The 27,573-nt window shown below is 40.3% G+C and overlaps 7 non-coding genes across 7 annotated transcripts; all 7 read right to left on the minus strand.

Moving 5' to 3' along the window:
• Positions 1 to 600: 600 nt before the first annotated feature.
• LOC115803938 (small nucleolar RNA SNORD109A) lies at positions 601 to 667 on the minus strand. Its single transcript, XR_004024746.1, has one exon. It is a non-coding gene; the product is annotated as a small nucleolar RNA SNORD109A (small nucleolar RNA).
• A 17,206-nt stretch (positions 668 to 17,873) lies between these two features.
• LOC115803955 (small nucleolar RNA SNORD115) lies at positions 17,874 to 17,954 on the minus strand. The gene has a single exon (XR_004024759.2). It is a non-coding gene; the product is annotated as a small nucleolar RNA SNORD115 (small nucleolar RNA).
• Positions 17,955 to 19,963: 2,009 nt separating this feature from the next.
• On the minus strand, positions 19,964 to 20,044 carry LOC115803956 (small nucleolar RNA SNORD115). The gene has a single exon (XR_004024760.1). It is a non-coding gene; the product is annotated as a small nucleolar RNA SNORD115 (small nucleolar RNA).
• A 2,048-nt stretch (positions 20,045 to 22,092) lies between these two features.
• LOC115803954 (small nucleolar RNA SNORD115) lies at positions 22,093 to 22,173 on the minus strand. The gene has a single exon (XR_004024758.1). It is a non-coding gene; the product is annotated as a small nucleolar RNA SNORD115 (small nucleolar RNA).
• A 2,042-nt stretch (positions 22,174 to 24,215) lies between these two features.
• On the minus strand, positions 24,216 to 24,295 carry LOC115803952 (small nucleolar RNA SNORD115). Its single transcript, XR_004024756.1, has one exon. It is a non-coding gene; the product is annotated as a small nucleolar RNA SNORD115 (small nucleolar RNA).
• A 2,035-nt stretch (positions 24,296 to 26,330) lies between these two features.
• LOC115803960 (small nucleolar RNA SNORD115) lies at positions 26,331 to 26,408 on the minus strand. The gene has a single exon (XR_004024764.2). It is a non-coding gene; the product is annotated as a small nucleolar RNA SNORD115 (small nucleolar RNA).
• A 985-nt stretch (positions 26,409 to 27,393) lies between these two features.
• Positions 27,394 to 27,474, minus strand: LOC115803957 (small nucleolar RNA SNORD115). The gene has a single exon (XR_004024761.2). It is a non-coding gene; the product is annotated as a small nucleolar RNA SNORD115 (small nucleolar RNA).
• Positions 27,475 to 27,573: the final 99 nt, after the last annotated feature.

The raw sequence follows: 27,573 nt of genomic DNA on the forward strand, positions 1-27,573 counted from the left end.
CATCATCAAAATATTCTCAAGCCTCTAAAAAGATAAACAGAGAGACCTCAGGACCTGGCACAGAGCATATGAAATATGAAGTTCAAATAGCTACTCACCCCTGTCCTCTGAATTGGAAGACCTGATTCCAGTCCTTCTATTTCAGCAAAACATAACAAAAAGAAAAGCAGAGTCTTAGAAAATATTCAGTAGTAAAAATAACAAAGAACTAAAATTTGGTACCATTACCATTATTTACTGTACACATGCAGTGTTCCCTTCTTTTAGTTCAACATTACTGAGACGTTCAGTACCCATCACAGTTGCTTGTCCCCTTCTTAATTCAATCCTTTTCATTTTCTAATTCATTACACAAGAACATATTTCCCATATACATGTATATATAGTCATATTTATGACTCTGTTCAAAGTGACCAAAATAAAGCAAAATGGATCACTGATCATAAAGGTACATACTGCCATATAAGATAGGACACTAATGCCCTTTTCTGTGAAAAAGAAAAAAGCATGCTAACAGTGGCATTATGATGTTACGCAGGGGTCACCAAATAGAGCCAGGCTCTGAGAGTCTTATTTGTCTTATTAGAGGGGCATTCATATGGACCTCAGATTGACATCTGGAATGAGTCCTTCAGCATCCTCAGACAGTTGTGCTCATCATTGATCCAGACAAGCACCCTCCCAACAAATAAGAATTTCCACAGCCAGGCTTATTTCCTTCAGGCTTATCTACTGCACTATGAATAAAGAACAGTACATGGTAGAGTAGACATTCTATTTAGTACCTGAATAATGGAATTCTTATATATATAACTGGAAAAAAGTGACCTTGGATTGTTCTAATAAAATTAGATAAAATCTATTGGGAAAACACAGAAAAAACTTAATCAACTAAAAATTTGAAGAGTAATTAGTGTAGCAAAATTATATGTAGTATAATTACAGTACAAATATAAGTAGAAGCATCTATGTTCTGAATGTTCCAGATATAGATTAAAAATATCAATGTTTAGCACACTTGTATTTAACTACAAGATTATTGTCATTCAATACAAAATAGTGAAAAAAGGAATTACAGCAATGACTCTCCAAAATTATTCAGGTTACTTTTAAAAAACGTTTTAAAAAGGGAAGAAACAATAATGAATTCCTTGAACCATGTAGAGACATTCACAAGAAAAACTATATCTATCATAAAAATATTCTTCCTTGAGTCTCTGAACGATCTCACATTGACTACTGACATCACTAGTCATAAAACACATAAGAATTTCAAATGTACCAGAGTAGCTGCTCACTTTTCTTCCCTGAAAATAACTTGTTCACTTGAAAGAACAGTAACTTGTTCTAGTTTTTGACCTGCAGCAAAAAATCACAAAGAAAATAGATCAGATCATACAATGAATTAAATTAATTAAAAATAAAGCATAACATTGGTTCCATTTTAATTAATCATATAGGCTTTCCTTGCCACAAACATCACAGTTGCTTCATCCATTGTCACCCTTGCCATTTCATTTATCCACTTGTTTCCTCTCTGAGTTTTTTACTTTTTGCAAATTGCCTATAATCCTCTGTACTGAACTATGCAAATAAGTGACACAGCAGTTATCTCACATGGAAAGTTCTAAAGTTGTATTCCATCCAATAAAGACTTTATAAATATCTTATGATGTAAAAGTACCTCTGATTTAAAAATGCAAGACACATGGTAAGAGTACTGTGCGATTATTGAGGAGGTTAAAAATTAAGCCAGTTCTGAGAGTTTTGTCTTATTAGAAGGCCATTCAGCAGGATCTCAGTAACCTTGATACTTATGCTCATCCTTGATCCAGACAGGACAACTACCAACAAATAAGCGTTCCTTACACACACTAATGCTCTTGACAATTTACCACTTTCATCCAACTTATAGTGGAAAATGGCACAGGTAGACATTTGACTTGATTTTAGTAACACTGGTTATAATGGCAACTCGGGAAGCTTCCCAGTATTCTTCTGTCTAGAATGATACATGAAGTGATATTGCACTGGGGCAATTTTCAATGCTGATATATTTATCCAGTATGATAGAAACAAAGAAACAGTAGTTAAATGTGAACTTGGGTAATATCACTTAAAAGATTATTAAAGTATGCAAAGTATAAAATGTGATACTCCTTTTATCCAATAGATCTGTACTCCCTAGCCACAGAATATATGTGTTCATATAGAAACCATAGGATAAAAAAAAACCCACAAAACAACCAGGAAACAATTAACAAAGTGGCAATAAGTACATAACTATCAATAATTACTTTAATTGTAATAGACTGAATGTTCCACTCAAAAGACATAGAATGGCACTGAATAGATACAAAAAAAGACCCATATATATGCTGCCTACAAGAGACTCATTTCACATCTAAAGATACATACAGACTGAAAATGAGGAATGAAAAAATGTATTCAATGCAAATGGAAACAAAAGAAATCTGGAGTAGCAATACTTGTATCAGACAAAATAGACAATAAAACAAAGACTGTAACAAGAAACAAAGAAGGACATTATATAATGATTAAGTGATCAACCTAGTAATAAGATATAACAATTGAAAATATCTATGCAAACGACATAGGACCATCTAAATACATAAAGCATATATTAACGAACATAAAGAAAGAAACTGAGAGTAACATAATAATAGTACAGGGCTTTAACATCACACTTACCTCAATGGACAGATTAACCATACAGAAAATCAATAAGGAAACACTAAGCTTAAATGAAACATTAGATCAGGTGGCCTTAATAGATATATGTAGAACATTCCATAAAAAAGCAACAGAATAAACATTATTTTCAAATGCACATGGAACATTCTGCAGGATAGATCACATGCTAGGCCACAAAACAAGTCTCAATAAATTTAATAAAATTGAAATCAGATCAAGCATTTTTTGCAACCACAGTGATATGACACTAGAAATAAATTACAAGAAAAAAATAGCAAAAAATGCAAAAACATGGAGTCTAAACAATATGCTACTAAATAGCCAAAGAGGTACTAAAAATATACCTGGAGACAAATGAAAACATAAACACAATTTTCCAAAATCTTTGCAGCAAAAGCAGTTCTAAGAAGGAAGTTTATAGTAGGCTATACAAACTTACTTTAGAAAACCAACAAAGAAATCTCAAAGAGTATAACCTTACACCTAAAGGAACTAGAAAAAGAGCAAACAAACCCAAAAGTTATTAAAAGAAATAATAACATAAGAGCAGAAATTAAAAAACATAGAGACTAAGAAACAATAGAAAATTCAATGAGACCAAGAATCATCAAGAAAGAAAGAGAGCAGACCAAATAAATAAAATCAGTAATAAAAATGAAAAGTTACAATCAGCACCACAGAAATACAAAAGGTCATAGAGATTACTGTGAACAACTATACACCAATAAAATGGAAAACCTAGAAGAAATGAATAAATTCCTAAAAACATACAATCTGTCAAGATTGAATCAGGAAAAAATAGAAAGTATAAACACCCAATTACCAGTAATAAAATTGAATCATTAATGTTAAAACTCCTAACAAACAAAAGTCAAGGACTAGATGGCTTCACAGGTGAATTCTACTAAACATTTAAAGAAAAGTTAATGCTCATCCTTCTCAAACTATTTCAAAAAATTGAAGAGGAAAGTACGTTTTCAAACCCATTCTACAAGGCCAACATCACCTTGATACCAAAATCAGACAAAGACAATATAAAAAAAGGAAAATTACAGGTCAATATAACTGATGAACATAGATGTAAAAATTCCCAAAAATATATTAGCAAACTGATTTCAACAATACACCAAAAGGATCACACTTGACCATAATCAAGTGGGATTTATCCCAGGGATGCAAGGATGGTTCAATATTAACAAATCAATCAATGTGATACTCCTCATTATCAAATTGAGGAATAAAAATCATATCACCTTCTCAATAGATACAGAGAAAGCTTTTGACAAAATTCAACATCTATTTAATATAAAATACCAACAAATTAGGTATAGAGGGAATGTAACATAATAAAGGCCATTTATGACAAACCCACAGCCAACATCTTATTCAATGGTGAAAAACTAAAATCATCATCTCTAAGATAAGGAGCAAGGCAGGGATGCCCATTCTTACCACTTTTATTTAGCATTGTATTGGAATATCTAGCCACAGCAATCAGACAAAAAAAAAGGAAATTAAATTGGAAAGAAGTAAATCTGTCACTGTTTGTAGATGACAGGATACTATATATAAAAAATCCTAGGGGGCTTCCCTGGTGGTGCAGTTGTTGGGAGTCCACCTGCCGATGCAGGGGATGCGGGTTCGTGACCCGGTCCGGCAAGATCCCACATGCCGCGGAGCGACTGGGCCCGTGAGCCATGGCCTCTGAGCCTGCACGTCCAGAGCCTGTGCTCTGCAATGGGAGAGACCACAACAGTGAGAGGCCCGCATACAGAAAAAAAAAGTCCTAAAGATTCCACCAAACAACTACTAGAACTCTTCTATGACTTCAATAAAGTTGAAGGATACAAAATTCACACACACAAATCTGTTGTATTTATATACACTGATAACAAACTATCAGAAAGAGAAATTATGAAAACAGTCATTTACAATTGCATCAAAAAAATAACATACCCAGGCATAAATCTAACCATGGAAGTAAAAGATTTGTACTAAAAATTCTATAAGACATCAATGAAAAAAGTTAAAGATGACATAAATAAATGGAAATATACTCCATGCTTATAGATTGGAAGAATTAATATTTTTAAAATGATCATAGTACCCAAGCCAAACTTAGATTCAATTCAATCCCTATCAAAATACCAATGGCATTTTTTACAGAACAAGAAGAAATAATTCTAAAATTTTATTTAAAACTTAAAAAAAAGCCAAAACAATCTTTAGAAAAAGAACAAAGCTAGAAGTATCATGGTACCTAATTTCAAACTATAATACAAAGCTACAGTAATCAAAACAGTATGGTACTGGCACAAAAACAGACACAGAGGTCAACTGAACAAAATACAGAGCCCAGAAATAAGCCCATGCTTATATGATCAATTAATCTACAACAAAGGACGAAAGAATATACAGTGGAGGAAAAGACAGCCTCTTCAATAAATGTTTTTTGGAAAACCAGACAGCTACATGCAAAAGAATAAAAATGAACCACTTCCTCACATCATATACAAAAATTAAAAAATTAATTAAAGACTTAAATGTAAAAGCACAAACCATAAAACTCCTAGAAGAAAACCTAGACAGTACATTCTTTGACATCATTCTTAACAATGTTTATTTGGATTTGTCTCAGGCAAGGTATAAAAAGCAAAAAAAAAAAAAAAAAAAGGGTGGGTGGGACTACATCAAACTAAAAGCTATTGCATAGTGAAGAAAACTATCAACACAATGAAAAGGCAGCCTAATAAATGGTAGAAGATATTTTCAAATGATATATCTGATAAGAAGTTAATATCAAAAGTATGTAACAAACTCATACAACTGAACATCAAAAAAACCAAACCACCCAATTAAAAAACGAGCAGAGGACCTGAACAGCCATTTTTCCAAAGAAGATATACAGATGGACAACAGATACATAAAAAGATACTCAACATTACTAAACATCAGGGAAATGCAATTTAAAAACATGAGATACCACCTCACACCTATCAGAATGACATTAAATAATCAAAACAACAACAAATAAGCGTTGGTGAGTATGTGGTGAAAAGTGAACTCTTGGGACTTCCCTGGTGGCATAGTGGTTAAGAATCTGCCTGCCAATACAGGCGACATGGGTTTGAGACCTGGTCTGGGAAGATCCTACATGCAGTGGAGCAGCTAAGTCCGTGCACCACAACTACTGATCCTGTGCTCTAGAGCCCATGAGCCACAACTACTGAGCCTGTGTGCCACAACTACCGAAGCCCGCACAGCTAGAGCCTGTGCTCTGCAACAAGAGAAGACAATTCAATGAGAAGCCTGCACACCACAGTGAAGAGTAGCCCATGCTCACCGTACCTAGAGAAAGCCTGTGCCCAGCAATAAAAACCTAATGCAGCCAAAAAATAAGAAATTTATTTTTAAAAAATCATTGAAAAAAATAAAGAAAAGTGAACCCTCATGCACTGTTGGTGGGATTGCAAATTGGGGCAGCCACTATGGAAAACAGTATGGAGGTTCCTCAAGATATTTAAAATACAACTGTTATATAATCCAGCAATTTAACTTCTGAGTATTTACACAAAGAAAAAAAAACTCTAATTCAAAAAAATATAGATGTACCCCAATATTTATTGCAGCATTATTTATATGGCCAAGATGTGGAAACAGTATAAGTGTCCATTGATAGGTGAATGAATAAAAACAATATGGTATATGTATGCAATGGAATATTATTCATCCATAAAAAGAATGAAATCTTGACATTTATGAAAACATGGATGGACCTATAGGGCATTATGCTAAGTGAATTAAATCAAATAGATAAAGACAAATACCATATGATCTCAATTATCTTTGGACTCAATTAACAATACAAACAAAAAACCAAAATAAAAACAGACTCACAGATACAGAGAAAAAAATGGGTGGTTTCCAGAGGGATGGTGGGTGGGGGATGGGCAAAATAGGTGAAGGGAATTAAAAGGTATAAATTTTCAATTATAAACTAAATAAACGACTGGAATGTAGTATATAGCATAAGGAATATGGTCAATAACATTGTAATAAATTTATATGAGGACAAATTGTTACTAGATTTATTGTGATTATTTCATAATGTATGTAATAAATGTCAAATGACTATTAGTACACCTGATACTAATATAATATTATACATCAATTGTATTTCAATAAAAAATATATTAAAAGCTACAGTGACACCATTTTATGTAAGGGACTTGAGCATCCCAGGATTCTATTATCCTCATGGGTCCTGGAAAAAATCCCCTGTGGACACCGAGGGGCAACTGTACTTACTGCTCTGAAGCTAGCATGGTTGCTGAATGCTTATTCAGAAAATATCTTCACAGGAGTGGAATGGCTATTCAGGGGCTGAGCTGCCCAGTTCAGTCTTTCAGATGTCTCATGTGGTGAAAGCTGAACTGACCTGAGGGAGCCAGCAGCCTGGATGCAAGGCTGATGGTGTAGTAGAAGGACCTGATCTCACCTACTCTCATGAAAACACCAAAATCACAACAAACTGCTGAACAGCCATTGACAAAAAAACCTGGAACCTAGAGAAAGGACATTCTACTTCTGAAGAGGAAGCCACAACAAGATGGTAGGACAGGCACATCCATGATACAATCAAATCCCATAGCCACCAGGTGGGTGACCCACAAACTGGAAAATAATTATACTGAAGAGTTTCTCCCACAAGAGTGAGAGCTCTGAGCCCCACGTCAGGCTCCCTAGTCTGGGGTCTGGCATTGGGTGGAGGAGCCCCCACAGCATTTGGCTTTGGAGGCCAGTGGGGCTTGATTGCAGGAACTCCACAAGTTTTGGGGAAACAGAAACTACACTCTTGGAGGGTGCACATAAACTCTTGTGTACACCAGGACCAGGGGAAAAAGGAGTGACTTCAGAGGAGCCTGGGCCAGACCTACCTGCTGGACTTGGAGGGTCTTCTGAGGAGGCCTGAGGTGACTGTGGCTCACTAAGGTGACAAGGACACTGGTGGTGGAGGTACTGGGGAGTACTCATTGGCATGAGCTGTTCTAGAGGCCATTTAGATATCAAGATGTGGCCCCACCCAAGAGCACTTAGGCTCCAGTGCTAGGATGCCTCAGACCAAACAACCGACAGGTCCAGAACACAACTCCACCCATTAGCAGATAGGCTACTTAGAGTCTTTCTGAGGCCACAGCCACCACTAAACACACACCTTGTCATGGCCCTGTCCACCAGAGAGACAAAACCCAGCTTCACCCATCAGAGGGCAGGCACAAGTCCCTCCAACCAGGTAGTCTGAACAAGCCTCATCCACAAGGGGGCAGACACCAGAAGCAAGAGGAACTACAATCTTGCAGTCTGCAGATTAGTTAGACAAAATAAGATGGCAGAGGAATATGTTCCAGATGAAGGAACAAGATAAAACTCCAGAGGAACAACTAAGTGAAGGGGAGATAGGCAATGTACCTGAAAAAGAATTCAGACTAATGATAATAAAGATGATCCAAGATATCAGAAAAAGAATAGAGGCATGGACTGAGAAGATACAAGAAATGTTTAATGAAGAGCTAGAATATATAAAGAAAAAATAGAGATGAACAATAAAATAATTGAAATGAAAAATACACCAGAAGGAATAAATAGCAGAATAAATGAGGCAGAAGAACAGATAAATGAGCTGGAAGACAGAAAGGTGGAAATCACTCCTGCAGAACAGAATAAAGAAAAAAGAGCAAAAAGAAATAAGGATAGTTTAAGAGGTCTCTGGGACAACATTAAATGCACCAACATTCACATTATATGGGTCCCAGAAGGAGAAGAGAGAGAGAAAGGGCCTGAGAAAATACTTGAAGAGATAATAGCTGAAAATTTCCCTCACAAGGGAAAGAAAACAATCACCCAATTCCAGCAAGTGCAGAGAGTCCCAGGCAGGATAAACCCAAGGAGGAACATGTGGAGACACATAGTAATCAAACTGAAAAAAAATAAACACAAAGAGAAGATATTAAAAGTAACAAGGGAAAAACAACAAATAACATACAAGGGAATTCCCATAAGGTTATTAGCTGACATTTTAGCAGAAACTCTGCAGGCCAGAAGGGAGTGGCATGATATATTTCAAGTGATAAAAGGGAAAAACCTACAACAAATAATACTCTACCATCAAGGCCCTCATTCAGATTCAACAGAGAAATCAAAAGATTTACAGACAAGCAAATGCCAAGAGAATTCAGCACCAGCAAACCAGCTTTACAACAAATGCTAAAGGAAGTTCTCTAGGTGGAAAAGAAAAGGTCACAACTAGAAACAAAAAAATTACAAATGGGAAAGCTCACTGGTAAAGGCAAAGAAAAAGTAAAGGTAGGAAATCATCCACATACAAATATGATATCAAAATGAGCAATTATGAGGAGTGTACAAATGCAGGATATTGAAAATGTGTTGGAAATTAAAAGACCAGCAACTTAAAACAATCTTGTATATATATAGACTGCTATATCAAAACCTCGTGGTAATGACAAACCAAAAAACTACAATAGATACACACACTAAAGAAAAAGGAATACAAATACAACACTAAATATAGTCATCAAAAAGAAGAGAAAGAAACAAAAGAGGAAGAGAAGAAAAAAACCCTACAAAAACAAATCCAAAACAATAAACAAAATGGCATCATGAACAAACATATCAGTAATTGTCTTAAATGTAAATGTATTAAATGCTCCAACCAAAAGACACAAACTGGCTGAATGGACACAAGAACAAGACCTGTATATATGCTGTCTACAAGAAACCCACTTCAGATCTAGGAACACATACAGACTGAAAGTGAGGGAATGGAAAAAGTTATTGCATGCAAATGGAAATCAAAAGAAAGATGCCATAGCAATACTCATATCAGATAAAATAGACTTAAAGACTGTTACAAGAGACAAAGAAGGACACTATATAATGACCAAGGGATCAATCCAAGAAGACTATATAACATTTGTAAATATATATGCACCCAACATAGGGGCACCTCAATATATAAGACAAATGCTAACAGCCATAAAAAGAGAAATTGACAGTAACACAATAATAGTGGGGGACTTTAACATCCCCCCTTACATCAATGGACAGACCATCCAGACAGAAAAGCAATAAGGAAACATAGGCATTAAGTGACACATTATACACTTAATTGATATTTATATAGCATTCCATCCAAGCAGAAAACACATTCTTTTCAAGTGCACATGGAACATTCTCCAGGATAGATAATATCTTGGGTCAAAATTTGAGCCTCAGTAAATTTAAGAAAATTGAAATCATATCAAGTATCTTTTCCACCCACAATGCTATGAGATTAGAGATCAAGTACAAGAAAAAAAACTGTAAAAAACACAAATATGTGGAGGCTAAAAAAAATGCTACTAAACAATCAATGGATCACTGAAGAAATCAAAGAGGAAATCAAAAAGTACCTAGAGGCAAACAAAAAAAAAAAACACCACAATCCAAAACCTATGGGACACGGCAAAAGCATTTCTAACAGAGAAGTTTATAGCAATACAATCTAACCTCAGGAAACAAGAAAAATCCCAAATGAATTATGTAACCTTACACCTAAAGCAACTAGAGAAAAAGTAACAAACGAAACTCAGAGTTAGTAGATGGAAAGAAATCATAAAGATCAGAGCAGAAATAATTGAAATAGAGCCAAGGGAACAGTAGCAAAGATCAATGAAACTAAAATCTGGTTCTTTGAGAAGTTAAACAAAATTGATAAACCTTTAGCCAGACTCATTAAGAAAAAGGGGGAGATGATTCAAATCAATAAAATTAGGAAGGAGAAAGGAGAAGTTACACCTGACACTACAGAAATACAGGGGATCATAAGAGACTACTACAAGCAAATATACACCAATAAAATGGAGAACCTAGAAGAAATAGACAAATTCTTCGAAAGGGACAACCTTCCAAGACTGAATCAGGAAGAAATAGAAAATATAGAAAGACCAATAACAAGTACTGAAATTGAAACTGTGATGAAAAATCTTCCAACAAACAAAAGTCCAGGACCAGATAGTTTCACAGGTGAATTCTATCAAACTTTTACAGAAGAGTTAACATCTATCCTTCTGAAACTCTTCCAAAAAATTGCAGAGTAAAGAACACTCCCAAGCTCATTCTACGAGGCCACCATCACCCTGATACAAAAGCCAGACAAGGATACCACAAAAAAAGAAAATTATAGGCCAAATCACCAAGAAACATAGATGCAAAAATCCTCAACAAAAATACTAGCAAACCAAATCCAACAATACATAATAAAGGATCATACACCATGATCAAGTGGGATGTTTCCAAGGCATTCAAGAATTTTTCAATATCCACAATTCCACAGCTTTCAAAAGAAAGCTGGAGTAGCAATACTCATATTAGACAAAATAGACTTTAAAATAAAGACTGTTACAAGAGACAAAGAAGGACACTACATAATGATCAAGGGATCAATCCATCAATCAGTGTGATGCACCACATTAACAAACTGAAGGAAAAAAAACCATATGATCATCTCAATAGAAGCAAAAATATAATTTGACAAAGTTCAACACCCATTTATGATAATAACTCTCCAGAAAGTGGGCAGAGAGGGAACCTACCTCAACATAATAAAGGCCATATATGACAAACCCATAGCTAACATCATACTTAATGGTGAAAAGCTGAAAGCATTTCCTGTAAGATCAGTAACAAGACAAGGATGTCCACTCTCACCAATTTTATTCAACATAGTTTTGGAAGTCATAGCCATGGCAATCAGAGAAGAAGAAGAAATAATTGAAAAGAAGAAGTAAATCTGTCACTGCTTGCAGATGCATGACACTATACATAGAAAATCCTAAAGATGCTAGCAGAAAACTACTAGTGCTCATCAATGAATTCAGTAAAGTTTCAGGATACAAAATTAACACACTGAAATCGGTTGCATTTCTATACACTAGCAAGGAATGATGAGAAATTAAGGAAGCAATCCCCTTTACCACTGCATCAAAAAGAATAAAATACCTACGAATAAACCTATCTAAGGAGGCAAAAGGCCTGTATTCAGAAAAATATATGATGCTGATAAAAGAAATCGAAGATGACATGTACAGGTGGTAAGATATACCATGTTCTTGGATTGGAAGAATCAATATTGTCAAAATGACTATACTACCCAAGGTAATTTACAGATTCAATGTAATCCTTATCAAATTACCCATGACATTTTTTCCAGATCTAGAACAAAAAAATCTTAAAATTTGTATGGAAACATAAAAGACTCAAATATCCAAAGCAATCTTGAAAAAGAAAAAAGGAGCTGGAGGAATCAGCCTCCCTGACTTCAGACTATACTACAAGGCTACAGTAATCAAAACAGTTTGGTACTGGCACAAAGACAGATTTATAAATAAATGGAACAGGATAGAAAGCCCAGAAATAAACCCATACACCTATGGTCAACTTATGTATGCCAAAGTAGGCAAGACTATACAATGGAGAAAAGCCAGCCTCTTCAATAAGTGGTGCCAGACAGTTACATGTAAAAGAGTGAAATCAGAACATTCTCTAACACCATACACAAAAATATACTCAAAATGGATTAAACACCTAAATGTATGACAAGATACTATAAAACTCTTAGAGGGAAATATAGGCAGAAGATTCTTTGACATAAATTGCAGCAATATCTTTTGGGTTCCATCACCTAGAGTAATGAAAATAAAAACAAAAACAAACAAATAAGACCTAATTAAGCATAAATGCTTTTTCACAGCAAGGGAAACCATAAACAAAATGAAAAGACCATCCACAGAATGTGAGAAAATATATGCAAATGATGCAACTGACAAGGGCTTAGTTTCCAAAATATACAAACAGCTCAGGCAGCTCAATATAAAAAAACAAACAACACAATAACACAAATGGGCTGAAGATGTAAATAGACATTTCTCCAAAGAAGACATACAGATGGCCAAAAAGCACGTGAAAAAATGCTCAACATTGCTAATTATTACAGAAATACAAATTAAAACTACAGTGAAGTATCACTTCACACCAGTTAGAAAAGCCTTCATGAAAATGTCTATTCACAATAAATGCTAGAGAGGGTGTGGAGAAATGGGAATCCTCCTACACTGTTGGTAGGAATATAAATTGGTATGGCCACTATGGAGACTAGTATGCAAGTTCCTTAAAAATTAAAAGTAGAGGTACCATATGATCCAACAATCCCACTACTGAGCATATATCCAGAGAATATATATCCATAATCTGGAAAGATACTTGCACCCCAATGTTCATTGCAGTACTATTTACAATACCCAAGACATGGAAAAAACCAAAATGTCCATTGACAGATGAATGGATAAAGAAGACGTGATATATATATATATATATATATATATATATATATATATACACACAATAGAATATTACTCAGCCATAAAAAAGTATGAAATAATGCCACTTTCAGCAACATGGATGAACCTAGAGATTAGCATACTGAGTAAAGTAAGTCAGACAGAGAAAATTATCACGTTATCACTTATATATGGAATCTAAAACATTATACAAATGAACTTATTTACAAAACAGAAACAGGCTCACAGACTTAGAAAACAAACTTATGGCTACCAAAGGGGAAAGGTGGGGGGAGGGATAAATTAGGAGTTTGGGATTAACAGATACACTCACTACTATATATAAAATAGATAATCAACAAGACCTACTGTATAACACAGGGAACTCTACTCAATACTCTGTAATAATCTGTATGGGAAAAAATGTGAAAAATAATAGATATAAGTATATGTATAACTAAATCACTCTGCTGTACACCTGAAACTAACACAACATTGTAAATCAACAGTACTTCAATATGAAATAAAATTTTAAAAATAAAATAAAAGCTACAATAATTTAAAACGTATGTTACCAGCATAAAGACAAATATATAGATCAATTGAATAGAATAGTGAGCCCATAAATAAACCCACACATATATATTCAACAGACCTTCAACAAGGGAAATAAGAATACACAATGGAAAAGTAGTCTCTTCAACCAGTGGTGTTGGGAAAACTCCAACACCACACGCAAAAGCATGAAACTGGACCCCTACCTTATACCACTCACAAATGTTAACACAAAATGTATTAAACACTTAAACATAAGACCTGAAACCATAAAATTCCTAGAAGAAAACACGGGTAAAATGGTTCTTGATGTTGGTTTTGGCCATAAATTTTTGATTTGATACTAAAAGTGCAGGCAACAAAAGTAAAACTAAAGAAGTAGGACTACATCAAATTGAAAAGCTTCTGCACAACAAAGGAAACAACTAGTAAATTGAAAAGACAACCTACAGAATGGGAGAAAATATTTGCAAACCATGTATGTGATAAATGATGAATACACAAATACATAAGGAACTTGTACAACTCAATAGCAATCATCATCATTCAATTAAAAATAGGCAAAAGACCTGAATATATATTTTTCCAATGAAGACAAATGCAAAAGAAGCTCAATATAATTAATCATTAGGGAAATGCAAATCAAAACTACAATGAGTTATCACCATTATGAAAAACAGTATGGAGTTTTCTCAACAAATTTAAAATAGAAGATTATATGATCCAGCAATCTGACTCCTGGGTATATAGCCAAAGGAAATGAAATCAGTATCTCAAAGAGATATCTGCACTTCTATGTTCTTTGTAGCATTATTTACAACAGGCAAGATATGGAAACAATGTCCATTCATAGATGAATTGAAAAAGAAAATGTATACATATATAAAATAATGAAATATTATGCATAGAAAATAAGAAAATTCTGTGATTTGTTATTACATGGATGAACCTGGAGGGCAGTATGCGAAATGAAAATACCCAGACAGAGATACAAAAATACAGTATGGTATCACTTATATGTAGAATCTTTTAAAAGGCCAATTTTATAGACACAGAGAATAGAATACCAGGGGATAGAGGAGAAGGGGAATTAGGAAGATTAGATCAAAGGGTACAAACTTTTAGTTACTAGATTAGTAACTAATCTAATCTAGTATATAGATCTAATATACAGCATGGTGAATATAGTTAAGAATACAGTATTGCATACTTGAAATTTGGGGGAAGATTTTAAGCATTTTCAACACACACACACACACACACACACATGAATTAACTCTGGGGTGGGGGATGGAGGTGTTAATTGTCTGGATCTTGGTATTTATATCATGATGTAGAATGTATCAAACCTGTACACCTGAAATATATTCAATTATATTTGTCAATTATTCCTCAATAATTCTGGGGAAAAAGAAAAGCTCTTATTGATTTGAACTATAAAACTACCCACAGATATAATCATTTTGTCTTGAAAATTCTTACCAGATATATGTATCCTTAAGCCCTGGTGTCAGAGTAAACTGGAGGCTGGAACATTTATTACAACATTCCTGGGTAGCTACCAGGTATTTCAGGAGATTGAGATTTCATTTTTTCATTATTATTCAATTTGAAAATAACAGTAGTCAAGGATGAGAACTATATCTCTCATGTATGTATTGTTCATGTGGACTATTCTATAATTTCTACACAAAGAATATTTTTCTTACTCTAAAAAGTCCAAAATACTTCTGTTGTAGACTAGAGATATATCAATCACAGACATAAACAAATAGATATTTGACAAGTCCTTGGACTTGCATATCTTCAAGGATGCAATATCAAGAACAATAATAATTAATCACATCATGTACTTCCTTTCTAAGGAAAGAAGTAGAGCAATGTAAAAGTCAGAAACATTAAAAGGGATGTCAGTTTGCATATACTTTATCCAAGATCACATATCATAGGCAAAGCATATATATGAATCTCAAACTTGAGGCCTCAATTGCCTGGGTCTCTTAATTGTGAGTAGTTTGCCAATGATTAAAACATATCACAACACTATAACCACCCTGGAAATATACAATAGGAATGAATATGTCTAAAAATTTTTAGGTTATAATAAATATCACCATAGAATAACAAAACTTCTCAAGTTTCAATTAAAGCAAATTCAGAAGAAAAACAAAAAAATTCTCATAAGAATCTTGGAAAGTAGGCCGGTCTTTTATGAGAAGAAAACCCATTATAATATTTATGTTTCCCAATTGAATAAAACTATCAGAGAGCCCTGCTTTTCACTTGTCCAATGTTTTATTTGGAACTTTACAGCCACCACGTGGTACATTGGTGCTGTCACTCACATAACATCATAGACTGGGATATCACCTATTAACCAGACATGCAGAAAGAAAAAATGAGAACAAAAAGCACCATGAATTAGTATCAAAATTCCAAAGAATTTAAAAGTGAAGAGTACTAAAATCAAACTGAAACATTTGGAAACTTCCTGCTAATTAGGATCAGGTATTAAGAATTTATTCAAGAAATAACTAATTTTTATCAAAAACACAAAACATGACTATTCACAAATATAAATAAAACAGTTCCAGAAAACTCTTACCCAGAATGGAAAGCTTTAATTTTGGTGTACAAGTGACCAGATTGAATGCAGGAAGATCTGATGGTAAAAGTACAGTCAAAAACAATGTCCAAAAAGTCATCTTACTAAATAGTGTTTAACTAAAAGAAAAATAATGGAGAGTATTAAATGATTAGACATAAAATTTTTATAGGTAAATGACTTACATTTGACATTCCTTCATATCTAAAGAGAAATATACATTAAATGCACAAAAAGAATCATTAATTATGCAATAGTTGATTCATTCAACATAGGATGATTAAAGAATGAAGAAATTCATACTGGTTCTTCATTGTCTCTTAAAACAATGGGTAGCAGACAAGACATTGGGGTTGTATTCTTGTCAATAAACACACAGACAATGTGGCTGTGAAGTCACGTGGATTTATGCTTTAGGAAGCAAATATCTGGAGACTGGCCCATGGGCTTACCATCAGTCAAACTGGCAAAAACATGCAAGGGAACTTTCAGGCCTGAAAAGAGAGCCATCAACTTTTAGTTTTGGGACCCCATCCATGGCCAGACAATGAACAACAAAAAACAGAAAGGCAACTACTCCCCCACTAGGACCACATCTTGGGCCACCACTCTAACTCATGCCTCAAAATGGTCTAACGTTGGAGATGATACAATGGCACCAAAGAGCTGTAAACAGATTTTCCAGAACTGTGGGGGTGGGAGGCAATATAAGAGGGCAGTGTCCACAGAGAAAAAGATTCCACATGAAATGCAGTGGGCCCCACTGAAAGTAGGAAAACAAAGAGAAGGGCCCATCAAAAGCAACTGGCATTAATTAGAGCCCACTATCCCTGAAAATGTCCTGGCAAAGCCCTACATAATATCAGGGATCACATTTCAGCTCAAGTAATAGCCAGCAGTGTCTACAAACCAAGATCAGTGGACTGGTTCATGAATGCATCTGAATGAGTCCAGACTGGGGCTAGACCACACCATATAATAGATTCTTGGGAGACCACAAAGCACACACCACAAGTGACTGTCCCCTCAATAGATCAGCATTCTATGCCTCCAAATGTGCAGAAACGTGTGGGGATGTAGCTCAGGGTGCCAGGGAAGGAAACATTGACTCCATGTGCAATCTGACCAGAATTCAAGTCTAACAAAAGGCTATTCAGAGCCTGAGATCCTAGAATGTAGAAAAGACACCAGAGAAGGAACCCCATCTTTATGAGGATTGCAGTTCCCAAAATAACTCCCCCCTCCAGATGTTTTAAGATGGGCCTCCCTCATAGTCCAAAGTCCTCTGAAGCCTGTGTCAAGGACCAAAGAGAGTCTTTCAACTCGAAACATTCAGGTCGTGGAAAAACCTTGCCAGAAGGTATAAGAGAAAAACACAAATCAAAAGAAAGAGATAAGGAAAAGCCACGCCTATGGCATCTGGGCGGGGCGGTGGAACTAGGGATCAGGAAAGAAAGCCAAAGACAAGACCACGTCTTGGCCATGTGGCAACCCCTAAACATGGTAGAGTCTCAAGGGCTTTCCTTCCTCCATACCCACAGCCCAGGGCTCTGTAAGGGACAGGGGTATCCCCAACCTCCTGCCCATGGATGGCCACCTCCATTGGGCCTCAGTGTAATCCTATTGAGCATGATGTTTAGGTCATTCTCTCTCTTCAGGACCATATGAGTTCTCATCATAGACCCAACCGAGGCACTCCCCACACATTGGGGCACTGGCACCTGAGTAGCCTTACCTCAGATGCTTTCTGGAAATGAGGGTGCCCAAAAGGAAGTGGGTATCTGTCTCTTCCAGGTGCTGGACCAAGGCTGACATTGATTGACCCATGGGAAGCAGGCCAAACAAGGAACTGAATTCCTCTGAGGAGTTGTCTAGCTAGAGAGGAGTAGGACAGCAGTGAGAACTCCTACTCCATCACTTTAGGAATTGGGGGTCATGCATGATACACCTTCATGGATCAAATGATGCTATAAGACACACCAACAGTGATACATTCAGGAACACAAAGAGTGACAAAATGCACCTATACACATTACATAAACAAGTAGCTGAAATGCATATCTAAAACGTAAGTATCTACCTACATACCTACCAAAGCAAACACCTACCTCTCTACTCCTTACCTCCCTAAATCCTTACTTTTATCCCTCCCTCCCACCCTCCATACATTATTACAAACATGAAGGAACCAGTGGACGAGTGGGTCAGTGCATGAATGTATATATGAATAATATGTCAAGATATGTAGAAATGACGAATCCCTAAAAAACTTCCAAGAGAAGGCAGAGTATCATTGGCTCTCCTTCTAAAGCGAGAGACTCTCAGCCAGCAAAGTTCTAAGGATGAGTCTTGGGGAACAGAGGTGTTCCTCTGGGCTTGATCCTGGCCTGTGCAAGCACGGCTGATGGCATATTGGGCTTGGCCACTTGCCCACCAACACTCAAAAAACGAGGACATGAGCCCCAAAATTGAATGATCAAGGAAGCAGATATATGGAGATGGGCAAATGGGCTCAGCACCAGTGAAACTGGCAAAGCCCTGAATGGGAATGTTTAGGCCGGGACAAGAACCATTGACCATTGGTGCAGCGTCTCCATCTATGGCATGCCCAAGGCCTACAAACAACAGCACTGCAATTACTCCATCCTAAGCCTATAACATGGGGCCATGCCTCTACTTCAAGCATACAGGGGCTCATGATGGAGATGATACCAGGGCTCCTAAGGGCTCTCAACAGCTTTACTAGAAATGGACAGTCAGGAGTTTCTACTTTGGAGGGTGCTCTCTTCAAAGGCATTGACTCCCACAGAGGAAGAGCTCCCCAGGAGGATCACTGGATGGGAGTGAGAGGCAAAACCCATCAGAAGGCCCATCAGGAACAATTGGTCTCACTGAGACACCACCATCCCTAAAAGTGACCTGGCCAAGTCCCATTAAAGCTCAGGGGCTGCCCTCCAGCTTCTCAAAAGCAAGCAGTGTCTACCTGCCAAGGGCAAGTGGACGGGTTCTTGAATGCCTCTCACCACCTCCTGGCCTGGGGCATGATTCTTCCCTACCGATGGTTCTTTGGAGACGGCAAAGCACACATAGCAGTGACTGTCCCCTCAGTAGATCAGTTTGCTCTGCCTTGAGGTGGGCACGAACCAGTGTGGATGTTCCCCAGGGGCCCAGGGAAGGAAATGTTGTCTCCATGTGCAGTCTGACTATATCATTAGATGTGGTGACATAGCAGAAATCAGCTGACTAGGTCCTTAGATGTGGTGCCATAGCAGAAATCCCCCATTTGCGAGGATTGAGGTTCCAGAAAGGACTACCCCCTCTTGACGCCTTTGATGTGGGCCTCCCCCATAACCCAAAGTCCATTGAGGCCTCTGTCAAAAATCAAAGACAGCCACTCACTCAAATCATTCTGGCTGTGACGAGACCCTTGCCAGAACATCTGACTGAAAGACACAATTTGAAGAGAAAGAGCTAAAGAAAGGCACCACCTAGGGCCTCCGGGCAGGCAGTGGAATCAGGGATCAGGAAAGAAAGCTGAAGACAGGATCACGTCTTTGCCACGTGGAAGCCTCTAGACATGGTAGAGTCCCAAGGGCTCTCCTCCAGGGATAGGTGGCCTCTACACCCACACTCCAGGGTTCTGGAAGGGACAGGAGAATCCCTAAACTCTGGCCCCTGGATGGCCACCTCCTTTGGGCCTCAGTGTAATCCTATTGTGCATGATTGTTAGGTCATAATGTCTCTTCAGGACCATATGAGTTCTCACCATTGACCCAACCGAGGCACTCCCCACTCATCCGTGCCCTGGAACATGAGTAGGCTTACCTCACATGCTTTCTGGAAATGAGGATGCCCAAAAGGAACTGAGTTTCTGTTTCTTACAGGTGGTGGACAAAGGCTGACATCACTTGCTCCATGGGCAGTGGACCAAACTCAGATCTTCCTTCCCATGGGGACTTTGGCTAGAGAGGAGCAGGACAGCTGTGTCAACTCCAAGTCCATACCATTGGCATTAGGGGGTCATGCGTGTACACGTACATGCATCGAATGATGCTATGAGACATACCAACAGATGTCTTGTACATCTAGGAACACTTTCACGAACACAAAGTGTGCCCAAATGTACTTGTATGCATTAACATAAACACCTACCTGAAATGCATACCTAACACTCATCTACCTACCTATCTGCCTACTTACCTACCAACTCACGTACCTACATTTCTAGCTCCCCACCTCTCTACCTCTTTGCCTTTCTCTCTCCCTCCCTCCCTCCCTCCATACAAACATAAAGGAACCAGTGACAAGTGGATCTGTGTATGAATAGTTACATAACTAATGTGTCAGGGAAGGAAGGATTGATGAATCACTAAAGACTCCCAGGTGAAGGCAGAGCATCGCTGGCTCTCCTCCCATCAGAAGGCCTGAGGCAAGGGCTTCTTGGCCAGTAAAACTATGGATGTGTCTTGCGGAATGGAGATGTTACTCTGGGCTCGATCCTGGTCTGTGCAATCATGGGGTGGTCGATGGGACACTGGGCTTGACCACTTGCCCACCAACACACAGAAAATGGGGCCAGGAAGTCCCACACAATGGATGCGGGAAGAATCAGATATGTGGAGATGGGCCCATGGGCTCAGCAGCAGTCCACCTGGCAAAGCCCTTCATGGAACATTCAGGCCAGGGACAAGAGCCATCGTCTGTTGGTTCAGCATCCATTCTTGTGGCCCATGGAAGGCCCCCAAACAACAGCAATTCAAGTACTCCCTCCTCAGCCCATGCCATGGAGCCACCCCTCTTCTTTGGTAAACAGGCCCTCAAGATGGAGATGATCTCAGGGCTAAGAGGGTTCTCAACAGCCTTACTAGGAATGCACACTCAGAAGGGGTTTCTCCTCTTGAGGGTGCTCTCTTTGAAGGCAGGGGCTCCCGGGGAGGAAGAACTCCCCAGGAGACTCATTGACCACTAGTGGGTGAAGCAAAATCCATCAGAGGTCTCATCAGGAAGAACTGGCCTCACCGAGACCCCACCATACCTGAAAGTAACCTGGCCAACTCCCATTAAAGCTCAGGGGCTGCCCTTTAGCTTTCTCAATAGCCAGCAGCATCTACCTACCAAGCCCCAGTGGACGGGTTCTTGCCTGCCTCTCAACTTCTCCTGTCCTGGGGCACGATTCTTCCCTACTGATGGTTCTTTGGAGACAGCAAAGCACACATCACAAGTGACTGTCCCTTCAGTATGTCAGTGTGCTCTGCCTTCTGGTGCACACAGATCCTGTGTGGATGTTCCCCAGGGGCCCAGGGAAGAAAACATTGCCTCCAGGTGCAACCTGACTAGAACTCAAGTCTAATGAAAGGCTTTTCAGTGCCCAAGAAACTGGTCCTTATATGTGGTGCCACAGCAGAAATCCGCTCCTTTGCAAGGACTGAGGCTCCTGAAAGGACTCCCCTTTCTTGACGACTTTGAGGTGGGCCTTCCCCATCGTCCAACTTCCAATGGGCCTCTGTCAAAAATCAAAGAGAGCCACTCACCTCGAATCATTCAGGCTGTGGTGAGACCCTTGCCAGAATGTCTGACTGAAAGACACAATTTGAAGGGGAAGAGCTAAGGAAGGTCCCGCCTATGGCCTCTGGCAGGCAGAGGAACAAGGGATCAGGAAAGAAACCCAGACAGGATCACATCTTCACCATGTGGAAGCCCCTAGACAAGGTAGAGTCCCAAGGGGTTTCCTCCAGGAATAGGGGGCCTCCAAACCCACACTCCAGGGCTGTGGAAGGGACAAGAGAATCCTCAACCTCCAGGCCCTGGATGGCCACCTCCTTTGGGCATCAGTGTAATCCTACTGAGCATGATTTTTAGGTCATCATCTCTCTTCAGGACCATATGAGTTCTCATAACTGACCCAACCGAGGCACTCCTTATGCATCTGTTCCTTGGCATGTAAGTAGGCTTACCTCAGATGCTCTCTGGAAATGTGACTGCCCAAAGGACATGACTTTCTGTCTCTTCCAGGAGCTGGACCAAGGCTGACATCGCCTGCCCCATAGGCACCAGGCCAAAGTCAGATCATCCTACCCTTGGGGACATTGTCTGGCTAGAAAGGAGTAGGACAGCTGTGTCAACTCCTAGTCTATACTGTTAGGCATCAGGGAGTCATGCATGAACCCCTATATACATCAAATGATGCTACGAGACATACCAGCATATGTCTTGTACATCCAGAAAGACTTCCACGAACACAAAATCTGACCAAATGTACCTGTATGCATTAACATAAATACCTACCTGAAACGCACAGCTAATACCTATCTACCTACCTACCTCCTGACCCAACTACCTACCTTTCTAGCTCCCTACCTCCCTATCTCCTTACTTTTCTGTTTTCCTCCCTCCTCCCAGACTTACAAACATAAATGAGCCATTGGCCAATGGATCTGTGCATGAATAAATACAGAACTAATGTATTAGGGAAGGAAGAATTGATGAATTGCTAAAGACTCCCAGGTGAAGACAGAGCATCATTGGCTCTCCTCCCATCAGAAGGCCTGGGGCAAGGGCTTCTTGGCCCGCCAAACTCTATGGACTTGTCTTATGGAATGGAAATGTTCCTCCAGGCTCGATCCTGGTCTGTGCAAGCACGGGGTGGCTGACAGCACATTGGGCTTGGCCACTTGCCCACCAACACTCAGAAACAAGGACATGAGTCCCCAAAATTGGATGATCAAGGGAGCAGATATATGGAGATGGGCAAATGGGTTCAGCACCAGTGAAACTGGCAAAGCCCTGAATGGGAATGTTCAGGCCAGGAAAAGAGCTACTGTCTATTGGTGCACAGCATCTCCATCCATTGCATGCCCAAGGCCTACAAACAACAGCAGTGCAATTACTCCATCCTAAGCCCATATCATGGGGCCATGACTCTACTTCAGGGAAACAGGGACTCACAATGGAGATGATACCAGGGCTCCTAAGGGCTCTCAACAGCTTTACTAGAAATGGACAGTCAGAAGGAGTTTCTACTCTGCAGGGTGCTCTCTTCGAAGGCAGTGGCCTCACAGAGGAAGAACTCCCTGGAGGATCACTGGATGAGAGTGGGAGGCAAAACCCATCAGAGGGCCCATCAAGAACAACTGACCTCACTGAGACACCACCATCCCTAAAAGTGACCTGGCCAAGTCCCATTAAAGCTCAGGGTCTGCCCTTCAGCTTCTCAATAGCAAACAGCATGTACCTACCAAGACCCGGTGGATGGGTTCTTGAATGACTCTCACTATCTCCTGGCCTGGGGCATGATTCTTCACTACCTATGGTTCTTTGGAGATGGCAAAGCACACATCACAAGTAACTGTCTTCTCAGTAGGTCAGTGTGCTCTGCCTTGAGGTGTGCAGGGACCCGTGTGGATGTTCCCCAGGGGCCCAGGGAAGGAAACGTTGCCTCCAGGTGCAACCTGACTAGAACTCGGGTTTAACGAAAGGCTTTTCAGTGCCTGAGAAACTAGTCCTTTGATGTGGTGCCGCAGCAGAAATCCCTCACTTTCCTAGGACTGAGGTTCCTGAAAAGAATACCCCCCTTCATGGCTTTGAGGGGGCCTCCCCCATAGCCCAACGTCCATTGTGGACTCTGCCAAAAATCAAAGAGAGCCACTCACCTCAAATTATGCAAGCCGTGGGGAGACCCTTGCCAGATTGTCTGAATGAAAGTCACAATTTGCAGGGAAAGAGCTAAGGAAAGGTCCCGCCTATGGCCTCCAGGCGGGCATTGGATACAGGGATTAAGAAAGCAAGGTGAAGACAGGACAATGTCTTTGCCACTTGGAAGCTCCTAGACACAGTAGAGTCTCAAGGGCATTCCTCGAGGGATAGGGGGTCTCCACACCCACACCCCTGGGCTCTGGAAGAGACAAGATATTCCCCTAAACTCTGGCCCCTGGATGGCCACCTCCTTTGGGCCTCAGCGTAATCCTATTGAGCATGATTTTTGGTCCTCATCTCTCTTCATGACCATATGAGTTCTCATCATTGACCCAGCTGAGGCATTCCCTACGTATCGGTGCCATGGCACCTGAGTAGGCTTACCTCAGATGCTCTCTGGAGATGTGGATGCCCAAAAGGACGTGACTTTCTGTCTCTTCCAGGTGCTGGAACAAGTCTGACATCACTTGCTCCATAGGCAGCAGCTCAAACTCAGATCTTTCTTCCCCTGGGGATGTTATCTGGCTAGAGAGGAGTAGGACAGCTGTGTCACTTCCTAGTCCATACCATTAGGCATTGGGGGGGTAATACATGTACCCCTATATGCATTGAATGATACTATGAGACATACTAACACATGTCTTGTACATCCAGGAACATTTCCACGACCACAAAATGTGACCAAATGTACCTGTATGCATCTACCTGACACACATACCTAACAATTATCAATCTACCTACCTCTTGACCCACCTACCTACCTTTCTAGCTCCCTACCTCCCAATTCTTACTTTTCTCTCTCCTTCCTTCCATCCAGACTTAGAAACATAAAGGAACCAGTGGACAGTTGGATCTGTGCATGAATAGGTACTAAACTAATGTTTCCGGGAAGGAAGAACAGATGAATCCCTGAAGACTCCCAGGTGAAGGCAGAGCATCATTGCCTCTCCTTTCATCAGAAGTCCTGGGGTGAGGGCTTCTTGGCCAGCAAAACTCTACAGACATGTCTTGCAGAATGGACATGTTCCTCCAGGCTCGATGGTGGTCTGTGCAAGCATGGGGTGGCCGATAGGGCATTGGACTTAGTCACTTGCCTGCCAACACAAAGGAAATGTGGCCATGAATTCCACGGAATGGATGCTGGAAGAAGCAGATATCTGGAGATGGGCCAGGCCCATGGGCTTAGCACCAGTCAACCTGGCAATGCCCTGAATGGGAACTTTCAGACCGGGGACAACAGCCATCATCTGTTGGTGCAGCATCCCCTCTAGTGGCCCACCGAATCCCCCAAATTACAGCAGTACACCTACTCCCTCCTCAGCCCACATCATGTGGCCACCACTCTACTTCTGACAACAGGGCCTAACGATCAAGATGATCCCAGGGCTCAGAAGGGCTCTCAACGGCCTTACTAGGAGTGCCCCCTCAGAAGGGTTATTTCCTCTTGAGGGTGCTCTCTTTGAAGGCAGTGGCTCCTAGAGAGGAAGAGCTCCCCATGAGAATCACTGGACCCGATTGGGCAAAGGAAAATCCATCAGATGTCCCATCAGGTGTAATTGGCCTCACCAAGACACCACCATCCCTGAAAGTGACCTGGCCAAGCTCCATTTAAGCTCAGGGGCTGTCCTCCAGCTCTCTCAGTAGCCAGCAGCGTGTACTTGCCAAAACCCTGTGGACAGTTTCTTACCTGCCTCTCAATTTCTCCTGTCCTGGGGCTCAGTTCTTCCCTACCAATGGTCCTTTTGAGACTGCAAAACAAACACCAAAAGTGACTGTCTCCTCAGTAGATCAGCATCCTCTGCCTTGAGGTACACACAGACTTGTGTGGATGTTCCACTGGGGCCCAGGAAAGGAAACGTTGCCTCCATGTGCAGCCTGACTAGAACACAGGTCTAATGAAAGGCTTTGAAGTGCCTGAGAAGCTAGTCCTTAGATGTGGTGGGGCAGCAGTGTTCCCCCCTTTGCGAGGACTGAGGTTCCCGAAAGGACTCCTCCCTCTTGAAGGCTTTGAGATGGTCCACCCCCATTGTCCAACATCCACTGGGCCCACCGTCTAAAAAAGAAAGCCATTCACCTCGAATCATTCAGGCCGTGGTGAGGCCCTTGCCAGAACATCTAACTGAAAGACACAATAGGAAGAGAAAGAGCTAAGGAAAGGTCCCGCCTATGGCTTCCAGGTGGGCATCAGAACCAGGGATCAGGAAAGCATGGTGAAGACAGGACTATGTCTTTGCCACATGGAAGCCCTTAGACTCGGTAGAGTCTCAAGGGCTTTCCTAGAGGGATGGGGGCCTCCAAACCCACACCCCTGGTCTCTGGAAGAGACAGGAGAATCCCCAACCTCCTGCCTCTGGATGGCCACCTCCATTGGGCCTCAGCGTAATCCTATTGAACATGATTTTTAGGCCATCATTTCTCTTAACCATATGAGTTCACATCATTGACCCAACTGAGGCACTCCCCACGCATTCGTGCCCCCTCACTTGAGTAGGCTTTACCTCTGAAGCTTTCTGAAAATGAGGATGTCCCAAATGATGTGAGTTTCTGTCTCTTCCAGGTGCTGGACCAATGCAGACAACCCTTGCTCCATACGCAGCAGGCCTAACTCAGATCTTTCTTCCCCTGGGGATGTTATCTGGCTAGAGAGGAGTAGGACAGCTGTGTCACCTCCTAGTCCAACCCTTAGGCATTGGGGGTCATGCGTGTACACCTTCATGCATCGAATGATGATACAAGACATACCAACACATGTCTTGTACATCCAGGAACACTTCCACGAACAAAAAATGTGACTAAATGTACCCGTACACATTAACATAAACATCTAGCTGACACGCATACCTAATGACTATTTACCTACGTACGTCTGGATGTTCCCCAGGGGCTCAGGGAAGGAAACGTTGCCTCCATGTGCAACCTGACTAGAACTCAGTTCTAATGAAAGGCTTTTAAGTGGCTGAGAAGCTAGTCCTTAGATGTGGTGCCACAGCAGAAATCTTCCCTTTGCAAAAACTGAGGTTCCTGAAAGGATTTCCCCCCTCTTGACAGCTTTGAGATGGGCCTCCCCAACTGTCCGGGCCTCCCCAACTGTCCAATGTCCACTGGGGCCTCTGTCAAAAATCAAAGAGAGCCACTTTCCTCGAATCATTCAGACCATGGTGAGATACTTGCCAGAACGTCTGACTGAAAGACATAATTTGAAGAGAAAGAGCTAAGGAAAGGCCCCGACTATGGCCTTTGGTTGGGCTGTGGAACCAGGCATCAGGAAATAAAGCCAAAGACAGGACCATGTCTTCGCCACATGGAAGACCCTTGACATGGTAGAGTCTCAAGGGCTTCCTTGAGGGATAGGGGCCTCCACACCCACACCTCAGGGCTCTGGAAGGGACAGGAGGATTCACAAACTCCTGCCCCTGGATGGCCACCTCCACTGGGCCTCAGCATAATCCTATTGAGCATGATTGTTAGGTCATAATGTCTCTTCAGGACCATATGAGTTCTCATCATTGACCCAACCAAGGCAATCCCCACACCTCCGTGCCCTGGCACTTGAGTAGTCTTACCTCAGATGCTTTCTGGAAATGAGGATGCTCAAAAAGACGTGACTTTCTA

The sequence above is a fragment of the Delphinapterus leucas genome, chromosome 2 (assembly GCF_059928025.1).
Source record: "Delphinapterus leucas isolate spDelLeu-1000000601 "Yukka" chromosome 2, BTC_Dleu_Yukka2, whole genome shotgun sequence".
Lineage (NCBI taxonomy): Eukaryota > Metazoa > Chordata > Mammalia > Artiodactyla > Monodontidae > Delphinapterus > Delphinapterus leucas.